At 50.1% G+C, this 13,202-nt stretch overlaps 1 protein-coding gene across 3 annotated transcripts in view; it reads left to right on the top strand.

Annotated features, from left to right (window-relative positions):
* The first annotated feature begins 1,578 nt into the window (after positions 1-1,578).
* TSPAN9 (tetraspanin 9) overlaps positions 1,579-13,202 on the top strand; it is a 283,540-nt gene continuing 271,916 nt past the window's right edge. For 2 of the 3 annotated variants that reach the window (XM_064284726.1, XM_064284725.1), the window contains exons 1-2: positions 1,579-1,644; positions 8,088-8,154. The gene's annotated coding sequence lies outside the window, so the exon portion shown is untranslated. The remainder of the gene's footprint in view (positions 1,645-8,087; positions 8,155-13,202) is intronic. The other variant, XM_064284724.1, reaches the window with a different exon arrangement.

Here is a 13,202-nt window from a genome sequence, read left to right as displayed (position 1 = left end):
AGGGTCTTTGGCCTCCATCATATATATTGGTCATTCCATCACCATGTGGGATTGGTATTATTATGCCCCATTTCACAGGTGAGGACACCTAGGCCTAGAAAGGTCACAGCTCATAAGAGGCAGAGCCACGATTCAATCCCAGGTCTATCTGCCTCCAAAGCCCTGTGGTGGCTACCTCACCAGGCTGCCTCCCACTATTTTTACAGTAAGGTTACTCACCTGGGACATCACTAGCAAGTCTCTTCCTTTCACCTCTCTGGGCCTCAGTTTCCTCTTCTGGAAAAAGTGCAGAGTTGATGCCCATGTACTAAAGGGCTGCCACAGAGATTGGAGAGATGGGGGCATGGGGGTTAGTCTAGGAAGACTTTAGGGGGGTGGAATTTAACAAGGTTTTGAAAGAAGGGAGAAGAGTGTTTCACTTGGTGGGGAAAAGGAGGCAGAATGGAGCGGCTTAAGTTTTAAGTCTTATAGACAAGAACAGACTGTGTGTATGAGGGGAGGGAGCCAGGAGATGAGTGGAAACTGCTAGTTCTAATTAGGAGAAGGCAAAGGGACCTTTGTGACCTTGTCAGGTTTTAAGAATTTCTCTCAGAACATGCTTAGTACACTGGTCGTCCATAGGGGAAGCATCGAATAAATTTTTTTTTTTTTTGACAGAAATGATGAGGGGGAAAGATGGTTTCTTAGTCTTCACTTCGGAAAACAGCCCAGGCTTTCTGACTTCAAGAAGCCAGCCTGGAAAAGCCTATAAGAAGCTCCAGGCCAGAGGCATCTAACTTGAGTGTTTCCTGCTTTGGTTCAGTTTCTCCTGGCACACTGTGCCCTTTACCAGCACTTGGAGGCCTTTAGCTCCGGGGGAGACAGATACCGGCTCCTCCAACTGAGTACCTCCGGACAGTATCTAATACACACTCGCGTTGTCAACATCTCAAACAGTCCGCCCGAAATACCAGGCAAGGATTTCTTAGGTGTGGGGGTGGTGAGGCCAGACAGCCTGGCACGAGGGGGAAAGCTGAGACCCTGGTCAGTACTGCACTTTGGGGTGGCGTTTGGGCGCGGAGCCCAGGAGTGAGAACTACCAGGTCCCGATCTCCCCGCTCCCCAACTCTGGGAAGGGCGGCGGCCCAGGCTCGTTCGGGTCAGGCAAAAGGCCTTGTAAAACCTCGGGGTAGCGGCCGATCCTTGAATCCGGGCGGCGAGGTAGGGAGGAGGACTTCCGGAACCCCGAGAGGGTGGTCACCACGGGCTCGGGACGCCAGTGTCCGGCAGGGCCTTCACCTCCCTCCGAGTTTAACACTGAGGGTCCAGCCAGGGGGGCTGGGGATCTGCCCCCGGCCCCCTGGCTCCGGTCCCGCCCTCGGCTCGGTCACATCCCGTCTTTCCCCCTTGCCGGGTCCCGAGTGTCCGGCCCCAGGTCCCCCTTTTAGCCTTTCAACTCCCCCTTCCCGCAGCTTCGGGCTCGGGCCCCTCCGTCGCCCCGCCCACAGCAAGCAGCCCCGCCCCCGCGGCTCTCGCCATTGCCGGGCGGCCCCGCCCCTCCCTCCGCGCGCCCCCGGCCCCGCCCCCCGTTTCCGCTGGCGGTGGCGGCGGCTGCGGCGGCGAGGGCGCGGGAGCCCAGCCCGGACCCCACAGGCTCTGAGCGCGGTGAGTGCGGCCCCGGGGCGGGCAGGCGGGCGGGCGGGGCGGCGAGCCGCGGGCGGGGCGCGGGAGCGTGCAAAGTTCCAGGGACTCGGGCCAGATCTGGGCGGGCCGGCAAGCCCCCGACCCGGTTCTGAGAAGGGGGAGCGGCTTGGGGTCTCCCCAGAGAGGGGCGCACCGAGGAGAGGGCGCCCGGGAGAGAGGGTACCCGGAGGGCCTCAGCTGGGAGAACTGAGGGAGGAATGTGAGGGGGCTGGAAGGCTGGCAGTGGGCCAGGAAGGAGAAGGTGTGCGGGGTGGCCGGGTAACGGAGCAACGAGGGGATCTGTCAGGGAAGACCTTTTGCGAATGGGGCTGCGGGAGAGTGGAGAGCGGAAGCCCAGGCGATGGGATGAGAGATCTGTAGGGTGCAGCAGAAAGGGAGAGCCCTGGAGCTGTCAAGGGTTTCTGACTCTATGGCCCAGGGGACCGGCCTGGAGCAGTCTATACACACACCTAAGGGGGATCAGGGGCCCTTCGAGCAGGGCTGGGTTACTGCCTCCAGCCCCCTGAGTACCCCTGACCACTCCCTGGGCCACCGCCGGCAGATCGGCATTCAGAGTGACAGAGCTTTGGCACACCCCAAGGTCCGAGATGTAACCCATCTGCGCATCCAAGTTTGGGACTTTAAAAAACTTTCCTGTGGTTAAAAAAAAGTCCAAACAAGAAACTGGCCTGTTATGAGATCAGTATTTGTACTTGTGCCCCTAGGAACTGGAGTCCTGAATCTTTGAAAAAGATATTGGTCTCTTCACCTACCTTTCCCTCAGATGCCTGTAGAGTCTGGGGAAGTTTGAAGTGTTGGGTTAGTGTGGGATCCCTGAGCTGTATTGACTTTTCCCTCCATCGGAAAAAAACGGGGGATAAGAAGGCAGCAGGCTCGCCTCTCTGTGGTTCCTAGAACCAACCTCTTATGATGTGAGAATGCTGTTCTCTGGGGTGACTCAGGTATTTCCTCCTTCAGGAAGCATTCCTGGACTGGTGGAGAAAACTGTGAACTCTCTCTGATCCCATATACCAGCAGCCTGCTTCCCTCTTTCTCCTAAAAATAGCCACAGAGAATGTTTTTATGTATGTTCTGCTTTAAAGATGTGCAGTCGCTTGTCATCCTAAGTAATGCGGAGGGGAGGAGAGGAGAGGAATTATGGATAATTTCAAACAATGGACTCCTCAAATCATTTATATTTTTAGCTAAGGAATGCAGCCAGGGAGGCAGACGTTCGCACCGGCTTCCTATCGGCAGACTGGTACTGGCATGGCTGATGCAGCTGGGCTGTTGGGGGCGGGGGGAGGGGAGAAGGATTGGGGTGGATAAAACTTGAAGGTTAATTCATTTCCGCACTCACTCATTGAAGACCTGCCATGTGCAAGGCCCTGTACAGCCAAGAGTGAACCTGAATAGAATGGAATTTTTTTTTTGATCCCACTTAATCAGATTTTAGTCTTCTGATAAAACCAAACCAAACCCGCGTTGTCATCAAGTCAATTACGACTCATAGCGACCCTATAGGGCAGGGTACAACTGCCCCATAGAGTTTCTAAGGCTGTAGTCTTTATCAGAGCCGACCGCCATATTTTTTTCCGCGGTGTGGCTGGTGAGTTCAAACAGCTGACCTTTGGGTTAGCAGCTGAGTGCTTAACCACTGAGCAACCAGGCCTCCTTAGTCTTCTGGTAGGGCTTTTTAAATCTATGAACAGATATTTAATATTAATAACAGTAATAATCACTGTTTATAAATAATTTATAATTGGCAAAGTGCTTTCTCTGCATAATAGCTGTAAATAATCTGATTTGATCCATACATAATCTTGTGAAATATGTGTTATTTTTAATTGCCTTCTTACAGGTTAGAGAATGAGGTTCAGTGGGAATAAACTTCTCTATGGGGCAGTTCTACTCTGTCCTATAGGGTCGCTATGAGTTGGAATCGACTCGACGGCACTGGGTTCGATTTTTTTTTTTTTAAGGTCACAAAATTCATGAACAGAAGAAGCAGAACGTGAACCCATGTCTTCTGACCCCTCCTGCCATGTGCTTTCTATTATGCCACTCTGCCTCTCTGCCGTTCCTCAGTATTGAGCCTGTGGAGACCTAGGCTCTGATCTTTGTCCTAACAGCACCTATTTATGGCCCCCTGGACAAGCTACCTCCCTTCTCTGACCCTCTGTTTAGGACGGTTATTGGATTAAAATATTTCTAGACTTTTTCAGTTCTGAAATTTTGTGATCTAACTGGGGAAGACAAGATGAAGGACATCAGGTGATAAACAGTATGAGATGATATTGGCAGTCAATCAATGAATTAATTCACTTGATTAAGGTCCTACTATGTGCTTTATGGAAATCCTGGTGGCACAGTGGTTAAGTGCTACAGCTGCTAACCAAAAGGTCGACAGTTCGAACCCACCAGGCACTCCTTGGAAAGTATGGGGCAGCTCTGCTGTGTCCTATAGGATTGCTAGGAGTCAGAATCGACTCAAAGGCAATGGACAGTGCTTTATGGAGCTCTGGTGGCATAGTGGTTACGAGGTCATCTGCTAACCAAAAGGTCGGCAGTTTGAATCCACCAGGCGCTCCTTGGAAACCCTAGGGGGCAGTTCTACTCTGTCCTCTAAGGTTGCTATGAGTTGAAATTGACTCAACAGCAATGAGTTTTTTGTGTGTATGTGCTTTATAATGGAGTCTCTGGGTAGTGCAAATGGTTAATACGCTTGGCTGCTAACCAAAAGGTTGGAGGTTGGGGTATACCCACAGGTACCTTGGAAGAGAGGCATGGTGATTTAATTCCAAAAAATCAGCCATTGAAAACCCTATGGAGCACAGCTGTATCATGACACACATGGGGTCCCTGTGAGTCAGAACTGATCTGGGGCAACTGGTATGTGCTTATTAAATGCTGCCCTTGAGGAAATGATGAGAAGAGTTGAGGGGAGGCAGACCAGCCTAAGTGGGACTTCAGGGTAGCTGGCTGGAATGCACTTGTTGTCCCTGTGTTTGTAACCTCAGTGCCAATTGGTATTGTTGAGTGAATGTGTGAGTGGGTGAGGCCTTGGGCAAGTGTCTTCACCTCTTTGAGCCTCAGCTTCCTCCTTGCAGAATGAGGATATCAATACTCAGCTCTCAGGGCTGTTGGAAAGAGCAAATGAGATAATGTATGTGAAGCACGTAGCTTAGGGCCTCATACACAGCAGGTGTGCTGTAAATGGTGGCTGTTATTTATAACCTAGCTGGGGAGACTAGGCTAATATGCTTGGAACAAGAGAGGACAAGACTTCTTTTCTTCTATCATTTAAGGCCCAGGCCTGCTGTGGTTGTCATCCCTACTGACTAAGAGGGAATGGATTAAATCCAGGTGCCTTAGCCTGGCATTCAGCACCCTTCTCATCCAGCCCCAGCCTGCCTGCCTAGCCTTTTCTCCCACTCTCCTCCCTCCAGGAACCTCCACATCTAGCAGACTCATCTTGCAAGCAAAGCTGCTCATTCCTTCTTCATGTCATGGTTCATACTGTTCCACCTTACTAGAATACTCCTCCCTGTCCCCTTCTTCAAGACCCTGCTCATGTCTTAGCTCCTTCCTGGAGCCGTCCCTGGCTGCCCATCCCAAAAGAGCCTCTTTTTCCTTGGAACTCCTGTGGCATTTTCTGTCTTCACCTCTCTCCTGGCTGTTTTTTTTTTTTACTGTGGTAAAGATGTATTTAACAAAACATTTGCCATTTCACCGTTTTTTATGTGTACAGTTTAGTGACACTGATGACATTGATCATGTTGTGCAGCCATCACCACTATCCATTTCTAAATTATTCCACCCCATTAACAGAGGCTCAGTACTCTAAGCAACGACTCTTTCTTCCCCCTCCCTCGCACTCCTGGCAACCACTAATAAACTTTGACTTCTATACATTTCCCTATTCTAGATATTTCATATACCCATTACTGTCAAGTTGGTTTTGACTCACAGCAACCGTACAGGGCAGAGTAGAACTGCCCCATAGGGTTTCCAAGGAGCAGCTGGTAGATTCAAACTGCAGACCTTTTGGTTAGCAGCCTGAGCTCTTACTGCGCCACCAGGGCTCTAGATATTTCTTATAGGTAGGACAAATACAGTATTTGTCATTTTGTGACTGACTTATCTCCTGGCCTTTTTACACTGCCTTGGGTGAGTCTGTATTGTAATTCCACAAACGCTGTGTGTATCATATGTACTGGAGCCCACGCTAAGCTCAAAGAAAAAAAAAATTTTTTTTTTTTTTTTTAAAGCTCAGGTGATGCAAATATTAAAAAGGTCTATAAAGATCCTTGTTTTCATGGGGCTTATAATCTAGTAAAGGGTTAAGAAAGAGGTTAAAAAAATGACAATTGAAAGTTTAAGATGAGTGGCTTATGAGAGCAGAATTTTATGTGGGTTCAACCATTGCTGTTGAGTTCGACTCATAGTGACTTTATAGGACAGAGTAGAACTGCCCCATAGGATTTCCAGGGCTGTAATCTTTATGGAAGTAGACTGCCACATCTTTTCTCGTGTGGAGCAGCTGGTGGGTTCAAACCGCCAACCTTTTGGTTGGCAGCTGAGTGCTCAACCACTGCGCCACCAGGGGTCCATATGTGGGTTCAAACAGGGCTAAATCACCCTGACGGGGAGGAATGTTCCATGCACCAGGTAGTGTTTGACATGAATTTTGAAGGGTGGCTTGCATTTCAATAGGAGGAAGGATCAGCCTGAAGAAAGGCACTGAGAAAGGGTTGGGGTGTGTGAACAGCCCAGTTTGGCTAATGTGTGGGATGTGTAGAGAAGCAGATGGAGAAGAGACTGGACAGGTAGACAATGGCCATAATGTGGGTGGCTTCAAATGTCTGGCCATAAAATTTCATCTGTCTCTTCTTTGATTCGAGAAGAATTGAGTGCCCACTATGTATAAGCACTGAGCTGGTGCTGGGGAGACAGCAGTCAACCTTGGGAGGCAGGTTTTTTAGTAGGAGTTGCAGTAGTGGGACTGAGCTTGTTGTCAGCTGCTGTTGAGTTGGCCCTGGACTCCCGGTGACCCCACACACAATAGAATGAAACCTTGCCTGGTCTCGCACCGTCCCCACAATTGGTCACGGATCAAACTGTTGTGAGTGTGACCCATAGGACTTTCAATGGCTGATTTTTGGAAGTAGATCACCAGCTCTTTCTTCCTGGTCTGTCTTAGTCTGGAAGCTCCACCGAAACCTGTTTAGCATCATAGCAACACGCAGGCCTTCACTGACAGATGGGTAGTGGCTACACACGAGGGACATTGGCTGGGAAATGAACCTGGTGTCCCGCATGGAAGGCGAGAGTTCTACCACTGGACCACCAATGCCCACTAGGACTGCGTGTAAGGAGGTTGAATTTGGGGTTTGTGAAGAGGTGAAATCATCGGGGGGAGGAGAGGAGCTGGGCAGCTGTGGGAAATGGAGAGGACGGACTGAACTTGGGACATTTTGGAAGGATTGAGACCATTTGTGAATTAATTGAATGAGGGCAGTGACGCAAGGATGAAGGGAATTGAAGCTGAATTTGAGCCCTGCGATTGTCAAGATGGTATGCCATTTGGTGTTTTCATGGGTCTCAGGTTTCTCCAACTAGATTGTAAGCCCCTTCAGGGTATGGACTTTCTCTGAAACTGCCTCTGATCTTTCCCTCAGCCCAGTACTCACTGCTGCCTGGCAAGAGGCAAAGAGTAGGCATGGCATGGACCCCTGATGCTCTCAAGAAATCAATCTTGCACTTTCTAGAATTCCATATTTGCATCCACAGCAATATTTGTACACACGCCTGGCTTTCTCCGGAGTCATGTTTCTGCAGAGAGTCAAATGTTTCCTGTATATAATCTCACACCCCAAGTTAACTGCCCTTTCAACTTCTGTTGCAATTTTACCTCTCACTTGATGGCCATGTTCCACAGAGAAAACAAGGTTTTATTGCCCCACAACAGCAACTTTGAATGTGGTAGAGATGAAAACCAACAAAGTAACCTATTCCTTTATATCAGCTTCATAGCATATATGAATCAAACTCATGTCTCAGCAAAATTACACACTTTTGCATATCTTGAAACTTTGGGTCATTTACGAGTGGTCAAATTTGCAAATGTTAAATCCTTGGATGCCAAGGGCCTACTCCACGTATAGCAAATAGGTGGCTGCCTGCAGCAGGCATTACTAATCAATTACAGCTGTTTTTCGTTCTGAGCCAGAATATGCCCACCACCAGCTGTGTGGAATTGGCACAGGAGCTGAAATCTGTTGGTCATTTCTGGCTTTCTCCATTTGTTGAATGAATGGATTCTTGACAGGGGACCAATGCCCCCAAAGAGTGGTCAGTGCTGACAGAATTCAGCCTCGCGGATCTTCACAACAAAGTGACCTAATTTTTTTTCCTCCTTGCAGGAATATCCTGGGATCTCCTCTTATCTGTCAGCAGCCAAGGTGTTTGCTAGAAAATCAAAGAAAACAGGTCAGTGTCGTCTGGGTCCATTGTGTGGTGCAGCCTCTGAAAGTCTATGTGTTATAAACTCTGTCTAAAATAAAAATCTTTGTTGCCGTTTAACTGTGGGTCGGAGAGGATAGAATGGGGTGTTGACATTTTCTAGATGTTTCTCTGCTGTAGCTCTTGACCTTGAATTTATAAATTCCTTAAATTGGGCTTTTGGGAGGGCGAGAAAAGAGTTACCCTCTCCTCACTGTTTCTGATTGGCCGCAGACAGTACTCTTAGTTTCTTTCCTGCTCATTCCATTTGTATGGAGGAAATCTAGGGAAGAGGGAGAGGCCTGTAGCTTCCTGCTTCCTGTCCCCGCCCTGCAGGCATGGGAGCCAGGGTTGAGCGAACTCTACCAGCAAGCCAGAAAAGAATCTGTGGGAATTCTGACCACTCTTATGTGTCTCCTCTATACTGGCTGCTGCAGAAATGCTTCACAACCCTCCGGGTGGGCTCCCTCTGCCGGGGGACCCTCTCTGGGGTCCTCATGCCTGCTCCCACAGGCTCCCGGGCCTTGCCAATGGTTTCTTTTTCTTTGTTCACAGCACTTGTCCGTCAGGCTCCTGCTGAGCTAGAGCTAGGCAAGTATGCTTGTTGCTGATTCACATTTCCTGCAGACATGGGACTGTCAAGGAGCTGGAGATCTGGGCCTTTTTATGCTTTAATTTATGTGCATTTTATCCTGTGGTGTCTCCCTGTTGGGTGATTTGTAAATTTCTTACCTTCCATGAACCCAGCTGTGTGGTTGGTGCAGAAGGGTGGAGATGGTGCTGGCTGATTGCTTATCTTGCCGAGAGAGTCCTTTCTCTGAGTTCCAGCAGGAGGTACTTGGTGCCCAGGAGTGGCCATGAGCCTCTTGATTGTCCTGCCATGACGTGTACATTATACTTAGGATGCTGGTATTTGTATTGTCACCATCGGCCACAGTTCTAGACCCTTTACATATTTCCACAACTGATTTAATTTGATGGAGTCCCTGGGTGGCACGAATGGTAAATCACTCGACTACTAACTGAAAGCTTGGTGGTTTGAACCCTTCCAGAGGTACCTCGGAAAAAAGGCCTGGTGACCTGCTTTTGAAAGGTCACAGCCATGAAAACCTTGCGAAGCACAATTCTACTCTGAAACACATGGGGTTGCCATGAATCAGAATCAACTCGATGGCAACTGGTTTGCTTTCTGGATTTTTAATTTAATTTAAATTTTATTACACCTAAATTTAAGTCTTATTGATTTTCACAACAGCCCTGTGAGGTAGCTGTCATTTATAGTGTTTTACGCTGCTTTACAGTGGTAGCAGCTAAGGCAGAGAGCAGGCCAGAGATGTGCTTAAGACCACATCATTCATGTTAGGTAGAGCAGGGATTCAAACCCAGGTGGTCGGATTCTGACCTGCTGCCTGTTCTTACAAGATTCTGGGATTCCTCTCCAGGTCCCTTCTTGAGCCGGCTGGTAGCAGAAATGTGTGAACCCCTGTTTTAAGTCCTTCTCCCTCCTCCAGGGCATGGCCGGGTGTCCGCCTTCATCGTCCCTGCTCTGGGATTTGAGGCACTGCCTGTGTTTGGATCGTGCAGTGCAGCCAGGCACACAGACCTGGGCTGAGGGACATCTGTCCTGGTGCAAATCAGGCTGCAGGGAGGGAGGGACTGGAGGACAAGTACGTGGTAGTCCCTGCGACTCTGTACTGTGGGCTGCTGGCTCCTCCCGGCACATCCTGCCTGCTCACAGAGATAGAACAGTGGGGAGCTCCCCAGGAGGCCTGTGTGGCCTTGGGGAGACAAACGGCCCCTGACGTCACAAGCCATTTCCAGCCAAATGACTGTCCTCATTCTGTGCCTCTGTGTTGAAGCCAAAGCGAGGGCCACTTGAGGGCAGGACTTTCTAGGCCAAGAGTTAATCCCCTCGCGTGTAGCTCTGACTTGAGAGGGCCTTGGTTTTGCCATTGCTCTTGAGACTCTGAAATGGTGACCAGCTCCTGGGTGGGAGGTTCTCATCCCGGCCCCTGCCTTGAACTCTCTGTGTGGCCTTCCTCAAGTTAATTTCTTTCCTGAGGCTGGTTTCCTCACCGGCAGAATGGAAGGCTGATAACTGACTGCTAAGGTTCCTTCTAGCTGTGACACACGTGGCTTCTGAGGTAGAGAGAGGGGCTGTGGCTGGGTTTTGGCTTCCAGTCCTGGGGCTTCCCTAGCACCTCTTCCTCTTCCAAGAGCCTTCTCTGCCTCTGGCCTCCTTGTGGATGGGGGAGTAAAGAATGAAGTTAATGAATAAACCAGAGGTCCAGATTTCTGATGGAAGCTGGACTGAGGGGGCAGAGGTTGTTTACAGAGATGGTAGCCTGGCTGATTAGTGGCACGGTCTTACTGCCTGGCTTCTGTCCTGTGCTGATGGTGCTGCTGCTGCTTTCATTTGAACTGTCAGCCCCTGCCCGATGCAGTTAGGAGTGAGGAGGCACCATGGCTGGACTCGAGCCGTACAAGTTAATAATTTCAACCTCAGTTATAGCTACCCCATAATGGAAGGAGGATATCTGCCTATGGTGAAGTTCAGCTTCCAAACCCTTTCCCTGCTCTTGAACCAGAAACACAACCAGAAACTCAGTCTGAATGGGGCTGGGGCTCTTGAGGACAGGGAGGAGCCAGAAGGAACACCTCTGCTGGTTTTATGAGTGTTGTGCCACGTGTGATTCATTCTACACTGTGGAGCCAAATAGAGATTATTTTTGGACTATCCGTTGTTTGATATTATCTGTGCTTTTGATTTTGCCGCACCCCCTCCGCCCTCTGTCTTCCCCTCACGCCCTTTACAGTGGATGGCTGGCAGTGGATTATACTTTGAATACTCGCCTTCTTTCTGAGAGTCTTGTGACCATTTCCACTCTCAATAGTCAGCATTTCTTAAAGCCTTTGCTCTTGTGGTGGGAACAGGAAAGGATGGGGATGGAGAATAGTCCAGGGAGCCTGAAGAGTCAGGGAGGTCAGCAGGCTCCCCTGGGCTCCTTGTTGGAAGGCTTGGCCATCAGTGCAGGAAGGCTGGAGAGTTCCATGGTCTCTGGTGCAGGACCCTGGTGAGCCCTTGGCCCTAGTAGCTTAGAGCCGCTGCTAACCCGTACTGCACCTTTGTGCAAATCTGAAAAATTGCACCTTCCTCAGTTTAAAAGAAAATATTTTAAAAGCAAATACATATTATTGTACAACCTGAGCAATGCCCAACTCTGCCTGGGGCAACCTTCTAGAACCCTGGTGGGCAGTGACTCCGGCTAGGTGCCTACTATGCTCACACTCCCCCAGCTGTGGGTGCACATGAGGGGGCTGTGTCAGGTTCAAGTAGGGGGGCGTGGGGGTGGGAATCAGGCCCCCAAGAACAGTGGACAAGTGAGGATCCCAGGGATACTCAGAGCCAGGCTGGAACAGATGTGGCCATGTACATGTGTGTTGTGAGCCTTTGTGTGTTCTCGCTAGTGTGTGTGTGGGTGCCAGCGTGGGTTAATGTGTGTAAGGGGTTCTCCCACATTGCTCTGGGACTCAGCTGAGAGGTCTACCTGCGCCTCTCAATAAGTCAGCATATACCTGTGATGTGAGTGCCCCCTCCTTAGAGGGCAGTGTAAAACCTGAACACAGGTACCCGGCAGCCCCGCCTGTTTCTGCCAGCTGGCCACATACCACCCTGTAGAGACTGAGACTTAGGGACCTGGAGCTCCCCAACAGGCCCTGGGGGGTGGCATACAAGGGACAGAGAGAAAAGTTTCCCGGCCCCCATCTGGGCCAAGCCTTATAGGAGGGCTCAGCGAGGCAGCATGACTGGCTGGTTTTAGACGAAAGTGTGTGTTTCTGGGCATGTGGACACGTAGAATGACACTTTTTGCTTTAGAGAAAGTGAACTAGACGTCTGGGCTTGCAATTTTCCACTTGTCTTAATCCTGGGAGATTCTAAACAGCTTTGTTTAAAAACCGGACATGTAGATTGCTGAGACTTGAGTGAGGAAGAGCGCTGGGTCCCCCAGGAAGGCAATTAGGTTCGAAGCCAGAGTGTGAACGTGTTTGACCGTTCTGAGTACTGTACGTAGCATGTGGACCTGGAGGGTGGGGAGGGAAGCTCTTAGAGCATGGCCGTAGGCGTGAGTCACTCTCCATCAGCAGCTCTTCACGTTGGCATCCACTGACTGGCTGCTGGAGATGGCTGGGGGTGGGGAGGAAGCTCCAGTCCAGGATCCTTACCCACCATCCAGCCTATGGGCAGCAGAAAGGGAAGCAGGGTTGGAACTCCATGTCTTGCCTCTTCCCCCCTCATACTGTTAGATAGAGAACTAGAGACGGTGGTGGACAGTCAGCCCGTGTCTATGAGGGTCTCCTTTGAGCATCAGGGCAAGAATAATTCAGGGCACCATCCAGGCAAGGGCATGGTGGGTGGAATGTTCTCTGAGGACAGGTAGACGAACACAGGGGAGAGAGGGCTGGGCAGTGCGGGAGGGGTAGGATTCAGAGAGGCAAAGAAAAGGGGCTGGGTGAGTGGTGGCAGTGGTAGGATGGAAGGCTTGGGGTCTGGGGTAGGGATGGCCATGGCCTGGGCAGCTGGACTGGAGGAGATGAGCGTAGGAGAGAGGTGGGGCATGGCTAGCAGGAGAGGGTCCCGTTGCTGTTGAGTTAATTCTGACTCATAGCGACCCTTGAGGACAGAGTAGAACTGCCCCACAGGGTTTCCAAGGCTGTAATCTTTATGGAAGCAGACTGCCACATCTTTGTCCCATGGAGTGGCTGGTGGGTTTGAACTGTTGACCTTTCAGTTAGCAGTCAAGTGCTTAACAACTGTGCCAGCAGGGCTCCTTGTAAGAGAGGGTAGGCCCCCCATTAGGGGCACCTTCAGTGCCACCCAGAAGAGTCTAGATTTTAGGAGGCTAGCAGTGGGGAGCCTGTGTTGGACTTTGAACAAGGGAAGGACAGAGTGAAAAGTGATGTTTTAGGAAAAATTATCTTGTAGCAGAATCCAAGGTGAATTTTTAAAAACTATGTTTTTGTTACAAAATTAATGA

Source organism: Loxodonta africana, chromosome 4, assembly GCF_030014295.1.
Source record: "Loxodonta africana isolate mLoxAfr1 chromosome 4, mLoxAfr1.hap2, whole genome shotgun sequence".
NCBI classification, from domain to species: domain Eukaryota; kingdom Metazoa; phylum Chordata; class Mammalia; order Proboscidea; family Elephantidae; genus Loxodonta; species Loxodonta africana.
Note: the sequence above shows the minus strand (reverse complement) of the source record. Positions and strands in the feature narration are given on the sequence as shown.